At 40.7% G+C, this 19416-nt stretch overlaps 1 protein-coding gene and 1 long non-coding RNA gene across 3 annotated transcripts in view; one reads left to right on the top strand and one right to left on the bottom strand.

Moving 5' to 3' along the window:
• Positions 1-19416, top strand: part of PDZRN3 (PDZ domain containing ring finger 3) — a 240034-nt gene that overhangs the window by 156270 nt on the left and 64348 nt on the right. The gene's annotated exons all lie outside the window — the stretch shown is intronic.
• LOC126947646 (uncharacterized) overlaps positions 1241-19416 on the bottom strand; it is a 142008-nt gene continuing 123832 nt past the window's right edge. Inside the window, exon 3 of the long non-coding RNA XR_007723155.1 lies at positions 1241-1325. This is a non-coding gene — a long non-coding RNA (uncharacterized LOC126947646). The remainder of the gene's footprint in view (positions 1326-19416) is intronic.

Genomic DNA, 19416 nt, shown 5'->3' with positions numbered 1-19416 from the left:
AATTTGACCCTTTCTACAAATTCATTCTAGAGTTTCTGTGTGTTAAGGGAAAGGGTGAGGTTAAACCCAGAATTATTGCTAGTTCCTGCATGTCTTTTATTTCCTTTTACTTGCTCTGTGGACCAGCCCCATCCTAAACTGAATAGACTCACTAAGGATTCACTCCTGGGCCAGAATCCTCACTCCAAATGCCCTAGCCGTAATCAACTGTTGTTAATGAAGCACCGTGTTCACGTGAGGTTTTATCATCATTTCATCACCAACTCTTGGAGACACAGCCACCGTGTCTTACCTTTTGTTGTTATTAATGGGTTTTTTGTTAAGACCACAGATTTACAGGCCCTATAAAAGAACTCCAAGGGCCGTCTCCCCCTCCTTTCTTTTCTATCACTCTTTGTAGTCCTATCCTGTGATAACTGCATTTGTTTGGGGAGATAAGGAACTTTTGTTGGTCATTTTCGATAGGATACCATATGTCAAATTTGTAAAATCTTGTTAACACTGTGTTTTCTTCACTAGAGAATTACCCTCTAGTAGGGGAAAATGGAACTGCCAATTATAGCAGGATCCTGCTGTGAATAAACTGGTGTTATATTCCCAGACATCAGGCTCTGCAAGGAGAGAGCCCCCAATTGCCTTTTCCTTTCTTGCCTGATAGACAAAGCTTTAGAGTAAAGCATAATTAGCTTGACTGACAATCAAGAAAATACAGTCTTCAATATCTGTTTTTATTTTAAGGTCTTCCTGTTTTGGAGACATATTCCAAAGTCATTCAACAATTCATTCCTCAATGCAAAATTCAATCAATTGAAGGGCCAGAATTTGCTTAAAACATTCAACGTGTGTTTCAAAAGAAAGATAAATGAATCCACCTAGTGACCAACAAAACTTATGGTATATCAGACTATAACTATTAAAGGAGAAACTATAAATCCCCATGGCAGTAGAGCTAATACATTTTTTTAAGCTGACCCCTTTGGGGGAAATTTGGATCTTACACTACATTCTTAATTTTATTGAGGCAAAGATATTACAGAAAGAAAATCGTTTCTCTGGCACTAAACACAAATAATGTACAACAATAATCGTGACTTCCTAGTAGCCGTTTTCTCATCCGCGAGCCAGCTTCATCATTGTATAATGGTGAGATCTTGTTCATCAGCTTCTGTCCCTTAAGAGGTTTTCCTTTCAAAATTGGAAAGGGATATTTTGTGTTTTGTTTTGTTTGTTCATTCTGGGTTTTGTTTTCCAAATCTTCTTCTCTAATTCTGCAGGCTGGAAACAGGTAGCTCAGTGAATGTTCAGACCACATCCTCTGGCACCATCTATGGAAGGCAATTTGTTATAGAAAGAACTTAGTTGATTTAAGGTAAAGGAAGGGAAATATACAAAAAAGGAGAGACTGAGATTCAAAATGCAAAAACTAAAACACTCAGAAGAAGGTACACTTCATCATTCATTGCCTATTTAGTACCTGCTATGTACCAGGCACCAGGCTGGGCTCCAGTGATAAATTTTGTACCAACTCTGCCTGTGAGTGCTTTCATTTAGCATGGGAAAGAGATGGTGCATACCCTATTCCAACATAATTAAGACTCATTATATTACAGGTAAGCAACCTAGAGACAACTTAGCCACAGAAACTTGTGATCACAGGTATTCAGAAATTTAGCAGAGCAGATGGTTGGGAAGACGTTGGTCAAAGGTTACAAATTTTCACTTAAATAAGAGGAATAAGTTCAAGAGATCTATTGTACAACATGATGACTACATAACAATATATTGTATTCTTGAAAAGTGGTAAGAGAGTAGATTTTAAGTATTCTCACCCCAAAAATGACCACTATGATAGGTAATGCATATATTAATTAGCTTGATTTAGCCATCCCGTAATGTATATGTACTTCAAAACATCATGTCATACATGATAAATACATACAATCTTATCTGTCAATAAAAAAAATTAGAGCAGAATCTAGGTTCCGATTTTTTTAAAAAGAGACACCTTTTTTTTTCTTTTGAAATACAGGAAAATTTAAGGATGCCCTTTATCTTTATTTTAATGATAACTCAACATTGTACTGGGGATTCTAACCAATATAATAAGAAAAATAAACAAAATACAGAAACTGGAAGGGAAGAGACATAATAGTCATCATTTATAGATGATGTAATTATCAACATAGAAAATCAGCAGAGTTTAGAGCTTATATGAGAGTTCAACAATGTCAGTTAGAGGTCGTATGAGAGTTCAACAATGTTATTTGATATAAGGTCAACTTACATAAATCAGCAGTGCACTTTCTATACCAATATAATAACCAACTAGAATATGACAAAAAAAGATATTACTCACAATAGTGAGTAACAAAATCCATAAAGTATCTAGGAATTACCCAATAAAGAATACACAGGGCCAGGCACTGTGGCTCATGCCTATAATCTCAGTACTTTGGGAGGCCGAGGTGGGCGGATCACGAGGTCAGGAGTTCAAGACCAGCCTGGCCAACATGGTGAAACCCCATCTCTACGAAAAATACAAAAAAATAGCCGGGTGTGGTGGTGTACACCTGTGATCCCAGCTACTTGGGAGGCTGAGGCAGGAGAATCCCGTGAACCCAGGAGGCGGAGGTTGCAGTGAGCCAAGATCGTGCCATTGCACTCCAGCTCGGGCAACAGTGCAAGACTCCATCTCAAAAAAAAAAAAAAAAAAAAGCAATAAAAAAGAATACATAGGACTTTTTTTTAAACTTTTAAGTTCAGGGGTAACGTGCAGGGTGTGCAGGTTTGTTACATAGGTAAACGTGTGTCATGGGGGTTGTACAGATTATTTTATCACCCAGGTATTAAGTCTACTATCCATTAGTTATTTTTCCATGGTGTATATGTACCGTATTTTCTTTTTTTTTTTTTTTTTTTTTTTGAGACGGAGTCTCACTCTGTCACCCAGGCTGGAGTGCAGTTGTGCGATCTCAGCCTGGCTAATTTTTTGTATTTTTAGTAGAGACGGGGTTTCACTGTCTTACCCAGACGGTCTCTATCTCCTGCCCTCGTGATCTGCCTGCGTCAGTCTCCCAAAGTGCTGGGATTACAGGCGTGAGCCACCGCGCCTGGCCACCACATTTTACATTTTCTTTATCCAGTCTATCATTGATGGGCATTTAGGTTGATTCCATATCTTTGCTATTGTGAATAGTGCTGCAGTGAACATACATGCGCATGTGTCTTTATAATAGAATTATTTATATTCCTTTGAGAAATACCCAATAATGGGGTTGCTGGAGATTTCTATCTGTAGGTATTTGAGGAATTGCCACACTGTCTTCCACAGTGGTTGAACTAATTTACACTCCCCCCAACAGTGTAAAAGTGTTCCTTTTTCTCCACAACCTTACCAGCATCTGTTATTTTGTGACTTTTTAATAATAGCCATTCTGACTGGGAGACACCCTTTTCTAAGTTACAGATCCCCTCATAGTAAATGTGTACATATGGAGTTTTCAAATAAAGGAGAATGTCTGTAATAAGTAGTAGCATGTGACTGAAGAAATGGCTTCTGGTGCTACTAGTGTCTCCAGTCATCTCGGGGACAATACCTTTTCAGACTAAGTAACCAGGCACCTTTCAAATACTGTGTCATAGGAATAAGCTTCTTCCACGGGAGAGACCAAGCTCTCTGCTTCATGCTTTCGGTAACTCTTTCGTGCTGGAGTCTAACCAAGTAAGGATGGGCCCTGCTTGAAGTCACAATGCAGCGAGCCCTGGGAAAGCAGGAATTTGGCCATGGCTAACCCAACAAGATGACCACCTCTTTTTGACACTTGTCTTCGCTTCTCGCATGTATGCCAACCTTACTTGCAATGGTAACACTTTGTCCTAGCATCTCTCCTTTCTCTCCCTATCAGAGGTGGTCTTAATAGTAAGTAGTCACAAAACAAAATGACTGAAGGTGATTGCATATTTAGCTGGTCAAGAGCACAGGGTTTGGAAGCAAGGCAGACCTGGCTGTGAGTCCTGATTCTGGGCATAAAACTTAGTCCCATTAAGCCTCCCTTCTCATTTGTAAAAGTGTGGGCCAATAATACTTGAGGCAAAAGGTAGTTGAAAATGTTAAATGTGCTATGATGTGTGCAAAGAGCTTAGGGTGGTCCCTGTATCTGGTGGGGGCCACTTAAACGATGGCTGTTAAGTGACAGAATGAGGCACCACATGCAGAGCACCGCATGCAGAGAGGTATTGAGAATGCAAGTGGAAAGCTCAGTTTTCTCTTGACACGCCATCACACCCAAACTAAAGTGTTTCAGACTTACCCCTTGCTACTTTCTGCAATATGGTGAAAAATTCTAGACCCAAATGAAATCAAGTTCCTTTTTTTTTTTTCGAGATGGAGTCTCTGTCTGTTGCCCAGGCTGGAGTGCAGTGGCGCGATCTCTGCTCACTGCAAGCTCCACCTTCCGGGTTCACGCCATTCTCCTGCCTCAGCCTCCCGAGTAGCTGGGACTACAGGCGCCTGCCACCCCGCCCGGCTAATTTTTTGTATTTTTAGTAGAGACGGGATTTCACCATGTTAGCCAGGATGGTTTCGATCTCCTGACCTCGTGATCCGCCCGCCTCGGCCTCAAGTTCCTTTTTAAAGGTTCATGAACTATGTGACCTTTTAATGACAAAAGTATGACTTTATACCTCTAGAGAAAATTACCATTCAGATTGTTCTGAGCTGATTACCCTTGCCTTTCAACTGCAAACCTTCCCAATCAAAAGTGTGAGCATAAAGAACAGCATCATTGCAAACGTGTAATCTATCTGACATCTTGCTTTTCATGTAATTGAAAGAACACATATGTCAGTTTATACTCAAGCAAAAATGATATATGGTATCGATGTAAAACATGAGAGATGATCTGATTTTTTCTCTCGTTAATGAATATTGAGCAAACAAATAGAGCATTTCAGGATCAAGGAATATATGAGATTCTGTGTATTTATTTTCTTCATTACTGTAGCTACAATGTCACCCAAGAGTATCTGGGAGATGACAGCCAGGCAATTAAAGGCAACTCTGTCCAAGCACTGGCCCTGCCAGAGTGAATCATGACCCTTTCTCTGGCCGCCCCATGGCTGAACCCCTGTCCTTGGGGAACCTCAGGCTGTGAATGACTTGGCAGTTGCCACAACACATACTTTTTTATGTACACATGACATGTCTGTGATATGATGCATCTGCTGTCCACAAAACCATCTAAATGGCTTAACTTCTCCAGATTTCATTTTGAAAGAGAAAGTCAATAATCTACATGAAAAGTTGTGTGTTTCATGTCTAGATTATCTTAGGAACTTCAGCTATTGTTGTAGGGTGAGGATGGGGAGATGGTGTCTCTCAATAGATGAATGAAGCCAACTGCCCATTTTTAACATCAATGCATTTGTGGTAACCATTACCTAATACATTCATGAGATGGGTTCCACTAACAACAGATCTCTCTGATGTTTGTTTATTTAATTAAATGGGAGAAGTTTCCAAATGATTTCTTTTGAGATTTCTTTGGTCTCCAAACTCATGCTGCCCATTCCATATTTATATAGCTTCCTGAATTATCTGCAAAATTGACTAAGAATGCTGCAGAATGCTAAAAATAAAAACCTATACATGTAGAATAAGCCTGACTCATGGTTAATTCTTTTCAGGCATATCTCTTTTCACTGAAATAAATGATAGGGTTTAGATTTTCAGCCGCTTCCTAATGATAAAATGAGACACAGTGCTGGTCTCTGCTGATTCATTCGTTCTGAGATCAACTTACACATACTACAATGAGTAATAGCAAATATAAAATAAATCTCGGCCAGGTGCGGTGGCTCATGCCTATAATCCCAGCACTTCGGAAGGCTGAGGTGGGTTGATCACCTGAGGTCAGGAGTTTGAGACCAGCCTGGCCAACATGGTGAAACCCCATCTCTACTAAAAATACAAAAATTAGCCCAGCATGGTGGTATGCGCCTGTAATCCCAGCTACTCAGGAGGCTGAAGCAGGAGAATTGCTTGAACCTGGGAGGTGGAGGTTGCAGTGAGCCGAGATTGTGCCACTGCACTCCAGCCGGGGTGACAGAGCGAGACTCCCCCCTCAAAAAAAAGTAAAAAATAAAAAACAATCTCTGTGTTTCTGCCTAATCATACAAAAGGCTGTGTTAGATTCATTTACTAGATGAAAATAAGTATTATTAATTTGTTTCTTTGTTCTTTGATCAACTTCTTATTTAAGAACTCTTACTAAGGACACCTTCCTGCTATATTCAATGCTATAACTTTGCATTTAGAAAACGTGGTTATCATAAAGAAAATGGCGAGACCATATTTGTCAGATACCTGATGTACTCCCTGTGGAGAATTTTAAAATTTCTTACTTTGTAAGAAGCCTGTCATTTCCAGTGGATGGTCAAGATGAATCAGGATTTGAGTTGAAGATTGTTGGTAGTGTTTACTTTGATTTAATGACTCCAACAGATGAGGGGCCACTGGGTTTGCTGATTGGGTCTGTAGTAACTTTCAGCCATCATGGTGGAGAATAAAGCTCAAGTCCATGAAAGACACAAGTCATAATGCAGGGAGTAAAGATCAACGGAGAGAATGTTACCATAGGTAGTGATTTGCCCCGTCATTGCACTCTCACCTATTGATTTTTTTTTTTCAGTGACAGGATTCTTTTGCTCAGACTTTTCTTTTGCTGTTACAATAATTCTCAAAATCAACAAACTTTTAGTTGCTTAGAACAACCACCACAAAAAGGAATGTGAATGTGTTTATTACCACTGAACTGTACACTTGAAAATAGTAAAGATGGTACATTATATATGTATATTTTACCTCAATAAATCATTTAAAAAGCCCCCACGATGTATATATGAGAATTCTAACAATAAAAGATTCTGTCAGCTTCCACAAACATTGTCATCTGCACTTTTCACTTGAAAGGGGAAGTGTAGTGAACTCTAGTGGAAAGGCATGCATGGACTTCCATAGGCAGACATCCGGATGTGGCTCCTGCCTGCCACATACTAGCCGGGTGACCTGGGCAAGTTCTTAACTGTTCTGAGTCTCAGGTTCCCCATCTGTTAGGTGGATATAAAAGAAGAGTACTTCTCTTCACAATAGCAAAGACATGGAATCAACCTAAATGCCCATGAGTGACAGATTGGATAAAGAAAATGTGGTCCATATACACCATGAAATACTATGCAGCCATGAAAAGAACAAGACTATGTCTTTTGCAGGAGCATGGATCGAGTTGGGGGGCATTATCCTTAGCAAACTAGCAGGAACAAAAAACCAAATACCACATGTTCTCACTTATAAGTGTGAACTAAGTGATGCGAACTCATGGACACAAAGAAGGGAACAACAGATACTGGAGCCTGCTTGAGGGTGAAGGGTGGAAGGAGGGAGAGGAGCAGAAAAAAATAACTATTAGGTACTGGGCTTAGTACCTGAGTGATGAAATAATGTGCACAACCCCATGACATGAGTTTACCTATAAAACAAACCTGCACATGTACCCTTGAACCTAAAATAAAAGTTAAAGATGAAAGAAAGTAAAAAGTACTTAATTCATGATATGGTTAGGCTGTGTCCCCACCCAAATCTCATCTTGAATTATAATCCCCACGTGTTATGGGAGGGACCTGGTGGGAGGTGACTGAATTATTATGGAGTGGTTTCCCAAATACTGTTCTCATGATAGTGAGTTCTCAGGAGAGCTGATGGTTTTATAAGCATCTGGCATTTTCCCCTGCTGGCACTCATTTTCTCTTCTGCCGCCCTGTGAAGAGGTGCCTTCCGCCATGATTGTCAGTTTACTGAGGCCTCCCCAGCAATGCAGAACTGAGAGTCAATTAAACCTCTTTTCTTTTTCTTTCCTTTCCTTTCCCTTTCCCTTTCCCCTTTTCCCTTTCCTTTCCTTTTTTAGATGGAGTTTTGCTCTGTTGCCCAGGCTGGAGTGCAGTGGTGCAATCTTGGCTCACTGCAACCTCCACCTCCCAGGTTGAAGCGATTCTCCTGTCTCAGGAGAGTAGCTGTGGCTACAGGCGCATGCCACCATGTCTGGCTAATTTTGTTGTATTTTTAGTAGAGATGGGGTTTCACCATATTGGCCATGCTAGTCTCGAACTCCTGACCTCGGGATCTACCTGCCTCGGCCTCCCAGTGTGCTGGAATTACAGGTGTGAGCCACCGTGCCCAGCCCAAAAACCTCTTTTCTTTATAAATTACCCAGTCTCAGGTATTTCTTCATAGCGGTGTGAGAACGGACTCATACAATCTCAAAATGTATGAGATGCTCAAAATGCATGCTTTGAGATCTATGAGATCATACAGGTCAGTTTCCTAGCACTGTACCTAGTATGCAATAAGTGTTCAATAAATGCTAGTTTGCCATGAAAACTTCAAATAAGCATAAACATTGGAGAAAAATTACTTTAAGTGGGAAAAAGACTATTTAAAAACATCTCATTGAGGCATAGGATCTACGCACAGGGAGTTTGCCTGACCCTGTAAGATAAAGTCCCTTGGCTTTGTTCAGCAGTAGAAGAAACCAATACTTAGAGGTGGCCCATCTCTGAAAGAGAGGTATTGGCATCAGACTTGGGAGTGGTCAGTTAACAGCTGTTACGGGCATCTACTGGGCACCTAGCAGAATCTACTCATGAAGACTGCTCTGTTGCCTCCTGTTTTCTCATTGTGTGGATGAAGAAAGCAAAGCCACCCCAACCTAAACTGTAACCCATTGACAAGGGCCATATTTGGAGGGTCCACTGTGCTCAGAGTCCTTCAAGGGAGAAAAAGAATAAAAAGCAAGGACAGACCACATTTTTCCCCATTGGTAACCGAACCCTCAGTCTCTGAGCCATGTGTGCCTGTCTCTCCAGTTTCCCTGGTAGAACTGCTGCTGCCTCTGCCGTTGTATGTCTGTTTCCATCTGGTCAGGCTGCTATAACAACATACCATAAAATAGGTGGCTTATAAACAACAGAACTTTATTTCTTGCAGTTCTGGAGTCTGAGAATTCCATAATCAGGATGTCAGTAGATTTGGTGTCTAGTGAAGACCCATTTCCTGGTTTACAGATGGTGCCTTCTTGCTGCATCATCACATGGTGGGAAGGGCAAGGGTGCTCTCTGGGGCCCCTTAGAAGGGCACTCATGGCATTCATGAGGTCTCAGAATCACCTACCAAAAGCCCCACCTCCTAACACCGTCACCTGGGTGATTAGGTTTCAAAATACGCATTTTGGAGAGACACATACATTTAGACTACAGTGACGTCTCTGTGGTGGCAAGTACTGGGCTTGCAAAATGATGAGAAACAGGACCAGGCCAGATATGGGGGAAGAGGTAAGGGAATCCAGGGGCACATGGAAGAGCACCCACTCTAGGAGTGTGGCTGTCAATATCCCAGAGTCGGTTCTCTCTGGAACCCAACAAACCCATATTAGGGCCATTCTCCACTCAATATACCATTTCTTCACCAACACTGTTTCTCTACTCCAGAGCCTTGATGGTGCTCTTAATATGAGCTGAGGTATGGCTGGGCTCGGTGGCTCATGCCCGTAATCCCAGCACTTTGGGAGGCTGAGGCAGGTGGATCACCTGAGGTCAGGAGTTTGAAACCAGCCTGGCCAACGTTCTGAAACCTCATCTCTACTAAAAATACAAAAATTAGCTGGGCATGGTGGTGGACGCCTGTAATCCCAGCTACTTGGGAGGCTGAGGCAGGAGAATCACTTGAACCCAGGAGGCGGAGGTTGTGGTGAGCCAAGATCGCGCCACTGCACTCCAGCCTGGGCGACAGAGTGAGACTCTGTCTCAAAAAAAAAAAAAGTGAGCTAAGGTAGAAATTTCTTTCTCCCTGCCATGAATCCATTCCTATTACTTTTTAAAGTAAGCATTTTGTTTTAACATACCAACAGGATACATATATTTTAAATGGTAATGTCTAGTAAGTACCAGTTTTGTTCCCCCCACCCCCCTGCCCCAATTCCACTTCTGGAGAGAACATCCCCTCAAAAATCAACAGAAGAAATTCATAGTACAGAAATCAAGTTCTTTATATATTATCTCTCTGGCTAAATTGTATATCATGCTGGGCAGTATTTATGCCTGTGTTGTGATCATAACTGCCTTTAACATTTGGCCTAGTCTTGAATGTTGGTCTAGGAAACAAAACTTTTCAGCCCTACATATCTTGCTTAACCTGTCAATGGTTGAATAAATGAATGCCTTTTATCTTAACTCCTATTTATACATGACGGAGTTATTGTGATGGGAGGCGTATATCTGTGTACTGTCCTATCAGTCATTTTATTTTTCAGGGGAAAAACTGTGAACATCATATGGCTTCAAATTTGGAAATGGTGACTATTTACAATGTTAAGCAGGACTTAAGGCAGATAGTTTTTTAAAAAGAATAATTTTATTTTTTCTTTCTTTGTAGCAATAGACATTATTTTGTTTTACTTCTGTCAAATCTTTATTCAACCATACATGTAAATCTTGATTGCCTCTTAGAAGAATAAGGTTGGCTCACTTGGGACTTTGTTTAAGATGAGCAAGGCTAAAATGAAAGCTCCTGTGAAATCAGTGTCAGATACAACAAGTATTTGCCAACTGTAGGCAGGTTTCACCATCTGACCTTAATTATTCCACAGAGGGGAGTTTCACCATGATAACAAGGAGAAGCGCGCGTGCGCACACACACACACACATTTTTCTTCTCTTCAGTACCCAAGAAGTCAACATTTATACATAGACCATATGAACAGTGTATTAGATTTCTGCCCTAACACCATTCCAACAAAGTAAAGCCTATTTTCGGATACTAACAATGTAGTTTTTAAATATATTTCTTCCTTCCACCATTACGACTATTTTATAAGATACCCAGAAGAAGTGGTTATTATTTATGCAGGGTTTGTGCTCCCTCTGCTGGTTCTGTAATTAACTAATAAGTCTAATTCCCATAACTATGCTGATGTCATCAATTATTTTTGTGCATGGACATGGAATTACCCAAATCAGCATGTTCTGCTCAGACATCATCAGGAAAATTAGCAGGGGGTCAAAGGAGGACAGTTGGCCTAGTGAAGAAAGTGTACCTTTTGATTTGTCCAAGTCTGTATTTGAGAAACCTAAATGCAGTTTTATGCTTTTATTTGCTCCATGCTAGAGAAAAACTATCTATTATTATTTAAACTAGCATATTACATCCCATCCTCTCAGAGGTAAATAAGGTTGGAGATAATTAAAGGTTGTTCATCTTTCGAACAAGATTTATTATAATATCTGTTTCGCAGGTGAGAAAAAAATAGAAGTTCAGAAATCATATATAGCTTGCTGCTGAGAGTCTCTGCAGGCTAAAAAAGTAGATTTCTATAAGTGGCACGTAGTGGCCAATGCCTTGACTTCCCGGATCTGATAGGTCTTTTTCACAAGTGTGAGGTCAGGACATAGCCATTTCTTAATGTCAGCACAGCATCATGTAGTCATGAAGACCATAAACTCTGTAGCTGGGTCAACAGAGGTTTAATTCTGGTTCTAGCACTTACTCTGTAATCCTGAGAAGGTTAGGGTACCTAACCTTCTAGACCCCACCTTTCTTGTCTACAAACTGAAAATAACATTGTTAGCAAGAGTTCTTACCTTGTAAAGTCATTGTAAGGATTAAATGAAGTAACACATGGTACTTAAAGCAAATGGATGATAATGATGTTGATCTGAAAATACTGTGGTCATTACTCATGGTGATTCTTTTTCCAACATGACAGCAGCTTCTTTTCCTGATAATAAAAACTTATTGTGAAAACTGGGAGGGCAACTTTCAAATGATAAGGGTTCAATACACCAGGAAATATTATACTCGTAAACAAATACTTTGAAATAAGAGGGGTATAATTGGATGGAACTCCAGGAGAAATTGGTCACGATTGTGTAGAAAATCAAGACATTTCCTAGAAATGATAAGTCAATCCAACCAAGATCACAATAAAAAAAAAAAAAAGAAAAAACTTTAAAATAGGTAATATCCTAATACATAGAGATGATATTTGAGTATATATCCTCTGGGTGTTTTATATTCATTTATTTATTCATGCTTTTAAAAAGTCTATTCAGTTACTTGTAAAATAATGCTACACTTTTCATGCTTTTTTGAGAACCTCCTTATTCTCAATCAGTACCATATTCTTGCCATCTTTCCATGGTAGTACGTGGGGATTAATGGTCGATATTATTCTTGGCCTCCTTGGTCCTGTCACTCTTAGCATTTACAGATACCACTCCACCCAGCTCAATGACTGTATTCTTAGATGATGCAGATTACTTCCAATAACAGCCCAGGCAAAGCAAACTAGTAAATCTGGAGTCAGGACAGGTGGCGTGTTGTCCTTCCCAAAGCCAGGTATCAGGAACTCTTGGACTACTCACATCAGCCCCTTTTCCATGACCTCTTCCAAAGAGAGTGGTCTGGAGACACATTGATGTTGCAGTGCCTCACCCTGCTCAGGTGGGGGTTGGGGTGTCATCACTGATGGGTTTTGGTGAGGAAAAAGAAAGGTGGCTCCAAGTGGTAAGCCACTTCCCCTCCCTACTCCAGGTTTCTCTATACTCTCTGGTTCTCTGACTCTTGTAGGCTTGTCAGAGACTCTCTGAGTTTGTATAGATGGTGGTAATTTCTGCCATGTGTGGGAAACTCTTGTGAAACATATGTGCCGGGGGTAGGAAGGCCAGGCCTCCTCTCCTGCCCAGGCGATACCATCATCTATGTTTGTTTTTAAGGTGGTCTTAAAATGAGGAACCTTGTGCTAGAAAAGCTTGCTGTGATCTGACTATTTAACTATAATTTTTACCTGTACTTTTCACAGGCTTGGCCTACTCTCTGCCGTGAAAATATTTGGAATTTATACTTTAAACAGTGTAGGCCACTTTGGTTGTTGATTTAAAACATGCTAGAGGTTTTATAATGGTTATTTATATTGGCCAACACTGACCCCTCTGCAATGACCTGTTGATGTTGGACAAGGATAAGAGGCACTGAATACAATGCAGGAAATGGAAAGAGATCAAAAAGAATGAATATGTAAGCTTAGTAACAATGCTTTGTGGCTTAACACGGAGATCAATTGTCTGTGTGTGTGAGGTTTTCAGAGTTGCAGTATTTGGCCCACTTACAGGAATTAAGCATTCTCTTTGGAGAAATTTAAGAGTTTTTCAAACTATGTTTTGCATTACAATATCAACATTGCTAACTCTCTAAAATCATTGTTGATTATATACAATTATATGTAAATGTATATATACTTCAAGCATGAAGAAAAGACTTCATGTATCTATATATTGAAATTATTGTACCTTTTTTAAAGAAAGCATAACAGCCATTGAGTAAAGCAAGTGTCTCTGGAAAGTAAGGCCATTTCTGTAGACTGTTCAGGAATTAACAGCGAGTTCTTTCTTTCTTTCTTTTTTTCTTTTTTGACATGAAGTCTTGCTCTGTCTCTAGGCTAGAGTGCAGTGACTTGATCTCGGCTCACTGCAACCTCTGCCTCCCGGGTTCAAGCGATTCTTCTGCCTCAGCCTTCTAAGAAGCTGGGACTACAGGTGCACACCACCACACCCAGCTAATTTTTGTATTTTTAGTAGAGACAGGGTTTCGAAACGTTGGCCAGGATTGTCTTGATCGCTTGACCTCATGATCTGCCCACCTCGGCCTCCCAAAGTGCTGGGATTACAGGCGCACCTGGCCAACAGCAAGTTCTTTCTAGCCTGACTGCTGGAAAGGGAAAATGGCATACTTTCTCCCACCTGTTTCTCTTGCCCCTATACTCCATTTCTTGCTTGTATTCAATGACAGAGTGTCAGTTTGCTTGTAGTCCACTTTCTATGTCATTTATCACTGTACAAATGTCAGCTATGAGACAGGAGAGCATGCGTGTTTGACAGCTGCCCAATAAATTATGCAGAAGAACAAGTTAAAGACAACTGCATGGACTTAAAACATACACACACACACACACACACACACACACACACAGACATGTGGCCCGTTAGAAAATTTCCTTTGGAAAGCTTGCTTTGTTGGCACTAGTCTTTGCCTCATGAATATCTTATAAAATTATTCAACCGTAGCCACTGAGCGAAGCGTTAGTGTGGTTTGGGAGATAGCATCAGAGTAACTCACAACTTAAAACCAAGTAAAATCTGGTGCCTCACAAAAAGATCTGAAAGGAGATGCATGTGCTTTAGAAATCCAAGTTTTCAATCAATGTCTGAATAATACCACCAGTTAGGATGGTGGATGAGATGATCCCGGAAGCCTGGTCCAGCCAGGACTGACTTGACCATACGTCTTGTTCCCTGTGAAAGTAGGGGTCCCAGCACATGCTTCTGCCTTCAGTGAAATAACAGAAGCAAATTTAAACGGAATTACCTTTGCAAAGTTAAAAAGCATATTCCCATACCAGTTTTGGAGAACTCTCTGTGGCAGTTATTTTGTGGTTTCTTGGAGAAGATAACCAATAGGTATGTTGGTGGCAGAGAAAAGCCATGTGTTTCACGGCTGAAGTCTAGATCCATTTATTTACTCTCTTTCTCCACCCACCCCTATTTGAGACCCTGCTACTAACCTACCACCTTGGCAGTGTCTTTGCTTTGTGTCAGGTAGCCCCACATTCCACCCCAAGAATGTATATTTGTGGAATGATGGCTGGAGATAAAGGAGTCAGTCTGTAGCCAGGAGGTCATTTGTCCTCTTCACCTGGGAATCAGACATTGCTGTGGCCCAAGATATATCCGTGGGCTAACCAGCTGAGCTAACTAGCCCATAAAGACGTGGCAGGTTATTGCTTACCCACACTAGTGAAGATTTGATTCTGTTTGGCTCTCACAATTTTCTCTGTGTTCACAGTTCATGCCAGCAAGGGATTCCTGTTACTTAAGAGAACTGACTAACCAGTAAACACCATGAGCACAGTCATCTTTAAATCTATATTTATATGGCTGTGTGTGTGTGTGATGAGAAGCTAGAGCATCTGTGCGATTCAATAGGCAGAAAGCTGATGACCTAATATATGATGGTAAATGACTATGACATGAGTGAGAGTTACTTGGCATCAGCAAGCTGGTAGTTATTTTAAGAAAGGGGAAGCAATGTTTTAACACAGTGGGCAGAGGTGCTGAGGCAGGAAATATATTTTACCTAATCAAGTAGCATTTAGCCAGGTAGTTGGCAGCTCAGCCTCTCTCTAAAACCAACTTTGCTTTGGTATTTTTCTCCCATTTATTTGCTCTCTTTAGTGACCCTGTTTGGCACATCTTTGCACCATGACCAAAGTGACAGATTTTGGTCTCTGTTGGACTAATCAGTGTGTTCTCTGATCCATGACATATGTTCCCTGTAGACATTTCAAGTCAACATATTCAGCACTTGTGGTCTGGCAGGTCAGAGTTATTAACTGAGCTGATAGACTGGTTTGGATATTTGCATCCAAAAGACTTTCCTCCCCATCCTCTAACACATAGAGCCACACATCCACTCCCAACAACACAAATATTGACTGTACCAGTCATTCATTAGCAGTAAAAATTTGAGAGCAATTATTTTTTTTACTGCGCTTGCCCTGAAAGACACCATTAATTACTTTATTGCCTGTGGATTTGAGCCAGTTTCGGTGTCCCAGGAGCCTGCTCCCCACCCGGAAGAAGTATTTGCAGCTCCGAGGAACCCAGCATAGGATGTCATCTGGCAAGCAGTGCACTGACATTGTCTTCTGAAGTGAGATGTCAAGACTCTTTCTGCCATCCTATTGGATTCCTCCCGACTTGGAGTTTACAGGTCAGGATTGGTGGTGATGGTAGGTTTCCCCAACGGCCTAAACTCAAGTAGAGGTGGGCGTGGGTGAGATTTGAGATGTGCCAGCTTTTTTTTTTTTTAAGGGCACGAGAAATATTCCAAATCATCCTAGAATAATTACCAGGGGAAGAACTTTTTTGATTGTTGATTCTGCAGGTCTCATCCAGAGGGTGAAAAGAATTAAGGCTTCTGATGGGCAGCACCAGCCAGTCTGCCTTTTTAGTTCTGACCTTTCAAAGACAGGCATGATGCAAAGATAGTAATGGTACTGTTGGATGGTTTTCCTCCTCCTGCTACTCTAGTTAGCAGAAATGCAAAAATGCCTTTTGGAATTTAAACTTGTACCCTAAACCAGTTTGACCACATTTTTTGCTCAATTTGGAAAATCCCACAAGCCATTTGGAATGTATGTATGTATTTATTACAAGTGGGCTATTCCTTTATTAAAAAAGTACTGATTAGATGTTTAGCATGTCCTCCCTGCTAAGAAGAAAACAAATTGTGACTTATTAATGTGCCTGATTACATGATAGGCCTTGATATCTGTTGGCTGCACTGATCAGCTTGAGCCTAGCTCTTCCACACCTTTTGTATTTTGTGTGTGTACTGATTATGATGCCAGTCTGCACATTCATGAGCAGTGTCACCCATTTTTAAATATAACTTGGAAGATAGCTAAGTAGTATGTTTAACAAGGGCTTGAGAATGTTTAGTACACTCGATAGGGTAAGGAAGAATTGCTACTGAGAATGTGTATGGGATCAGTGGCATGTCAATGTAGAACACAGTAATGTAGAATGGACTGGCATTGTGAGAGGGAAGTCTCTCTCATATTAAATATAAAAATAGCTTAGGAAACATTTTCTAAAAACCAATGCTGTTAGAACTTGCAGCGGAACTGGGCTGACTTATTTCTTCCTTCAGAAGTCTGTAATTAATAAAATGTGAACTGAGAGTAAAGGAAAAGGCATGGTCCATCCTGTGCTTCCTGAGGACCCTTCTCATCATCGTCCTCCAGAGGAGGTATCTGTGGCATGTCCTGCCCAGCTGTTGGTGGTTGGGAGTGTGAATCAGACTGAGACTCTGTCTAGGGGTGCTGGTTTGGGTTTTTTAAGTCAATTGCCTCATCCACATAAAGCATGCAGTTAGAACAGGCTTTTTCTTACACCCCAGACTGGAAGCATTTTTTAGTTGAGAAGTCAATTTAGGGGAGGCAGTATATTCTTTAGCAGCCTGTGCCATAAGAAGAGAAGTCCAGGTTGCCACTCATTACAGTTTAACTGAATGATGGATTCTCGCCTGTTTTGATTAAATTACATATTCAATTATTTTTGTTTGAAATTAAAAGCTTGATTATATTACCGAATGCTATGTAATTTTACATGCGTTGTTCACTTATTTAACAATGAGGCGTGGGATATGATTAACAATGTGGCTGCCAGTAGAAAGAAGCAAAATAATTATTTTTTCAATATACAAGTCCTCATCATGATTCAGAAATCAATATGCATCCATGGAGGATTTGCTCGCACTGTGGATTATGGACCTCAGGGTGGCCTTCCCTCATTTCCCTATGAATGTCAAACCTGGAGACTTTGGTTCACCAGGCAGGTTTTTATTTCCCTCTCTCTCTCTTTTCTTTTTTAAAGGCTGATGTTTAACTACAGCCGTTGGGACCTAAATCAGAGCATCCAGTGCCCGAATATGAATATTAATCAGACGCCAGGCCATGGAGTTCCTCGCCGAGTTTGACAGTTTAAAGGATCAGTTAGTTAATTAGAAGATGACATGGCACGCTGGGTCCCAAGGCTCTGTCCTGCCTTCTGTCTCCTCTTTTCATTTTCCTTTTTGACAAGTTGGATTACATCATTACTTGTAGTTTCACTTGTTAGCCCCACCATGAAATGAGAATATTTTATGCTTTAATTATCTATGATTTCTTCCCCCTTTCTCTGCAAAGACCAGGCTTAAAATGAAGCTCAAAGAAACATGTAAGAATCAGAGGTTCAAAGGCCCATGAAAATCAGTCTTGTGACTCCAACCATGCCACACACCACATTGCAGTGAGAAATAGAAGGTTTGTGGTAGTGTGAGAAACTGGGTTGTGGTAGTCATGGTGACTGGTTTTAAATATAAAAGGTGCCTGCCCTGACTTTTGTGCCGCAAGTACAGATGTATCACACCAGGTGTTTCCATGGCTTCTCTGGCTTGAGGTGTTACATACTGTGAATATTCTCGGGGGTAGTCACGAATTATTCTGGCCTATGTTTCTTGCCCATCCTAGTAGCTAGATGCACCCGAAACTCTGAACAATTCTGTTCTAAATTTTTTTTTTTTTTTTTTTTTGCCATGATATTGCTCACTTGTGAAGCTTCTTTTTATTTACATGTGCTCTGTATAGGAGCTTAGTCCCCAGGGGGAAAAAAAAACAAAAAACAAAAAAACAAGATTGAGATTAGTGTTTAGCTCTTCAAATGAAGGTTTTTCGGATGCCCTAAGTAGAATTAACTCTTCACTCCTTTATCCTCATCTACTCTGCAGACAGCTGCTGTAGCACATCTAAAGTTTAATTACACCAAACACTGAGCTATACAAGGGATGGAACTAGGGTTCAGCATCATCCCTAGCAAACGTTAAAAGTGAAAATGTAAAAAAGAAAGAAAGAAAACTAAAATCTAAGCATTTACCATTAATGCTGCAAGCTAGCCACTTCACTGAGTAACTCTGTATGAGTAATTTCTCATTAGTCTTCACAACAATCCTAGGTGGTTAGAAGAAAAAATGAAGACTTGGGAAGAGTCTTGCCAGGTCACAACGGCATGTGCTAAAGAGGCTGAGCTTGGATTTGAAATTAGGCAGTCTAATCCCAGATTCCCCTCCTGTGCTGAATCTCACATGGTAGGTGCTTATTTACAGGTGATGAAAGAGAAGGATGTTTTTGGTTGTCGGAGAGCATTTCTAATAGGTTGAACTCCCACTGGCAGTATATAGAGACAGAAGAGAGGTGGGAAGAAGAAAATGTGTGTGCTAGATATGATCCTTACTACTGGAAAAGCTATGATATTTAGGGTATATCTACATTTATGTAGAATGCAAGAGGAAAAGGAGCTAGCAGGCATTACCCGAGGGATCTGTGTAGATGAGGAGTGTATACTATGAGAGAACCAGGGAAGAGTTAAGAAGGAGTGTAGAGTCAACAGGAAAGTCAAGGCAGGTGGTGGTCTTTAGGAAAAAGAACATCAACATGGTGACCAGAAGACTGGGGCCACATCTCAGTTCTGCCAATAAGTAATCTTTTTGGACTGCAACTGAATTATCTCTAAAGCTAGTAGAGGTAAAGCTTGAACTATGAACCTCCACATCCTCTTATTTAGATAGTTTTAATGGAGGACTTACAACAAGCTCTTGATTGCACCAACTGGGAGGTCATTATGACCCCAGATGGTAGTGTGTGTGTGGCTATGGAGGAAGGGTTGTGGAGGGCAAACCAAAGAGAATAGGTGTAAGTGTAGACTGCTCTATGG

Source organism: Macaca thibetana, chromosome 2 (genome assembly GCF_024542745.1).
Source record: "Macaca thibetana thibetana isolate TM-01 chromosome 2, ASM2454274v1, whole genome shotgun sequence".
Classification (NCBI taxonomy): domain Eukaryota; kingdom Metazoa; phylum Chordata; class Mammalia; order Primates; family Cercopithecidae; genus Macaca; species Macaca thibetana.
The sequence above is the reverse complement of the archived record's forward strand: the minus strand, read 5'-3'. Positions and strand labels throughout refer to the sequence as shown.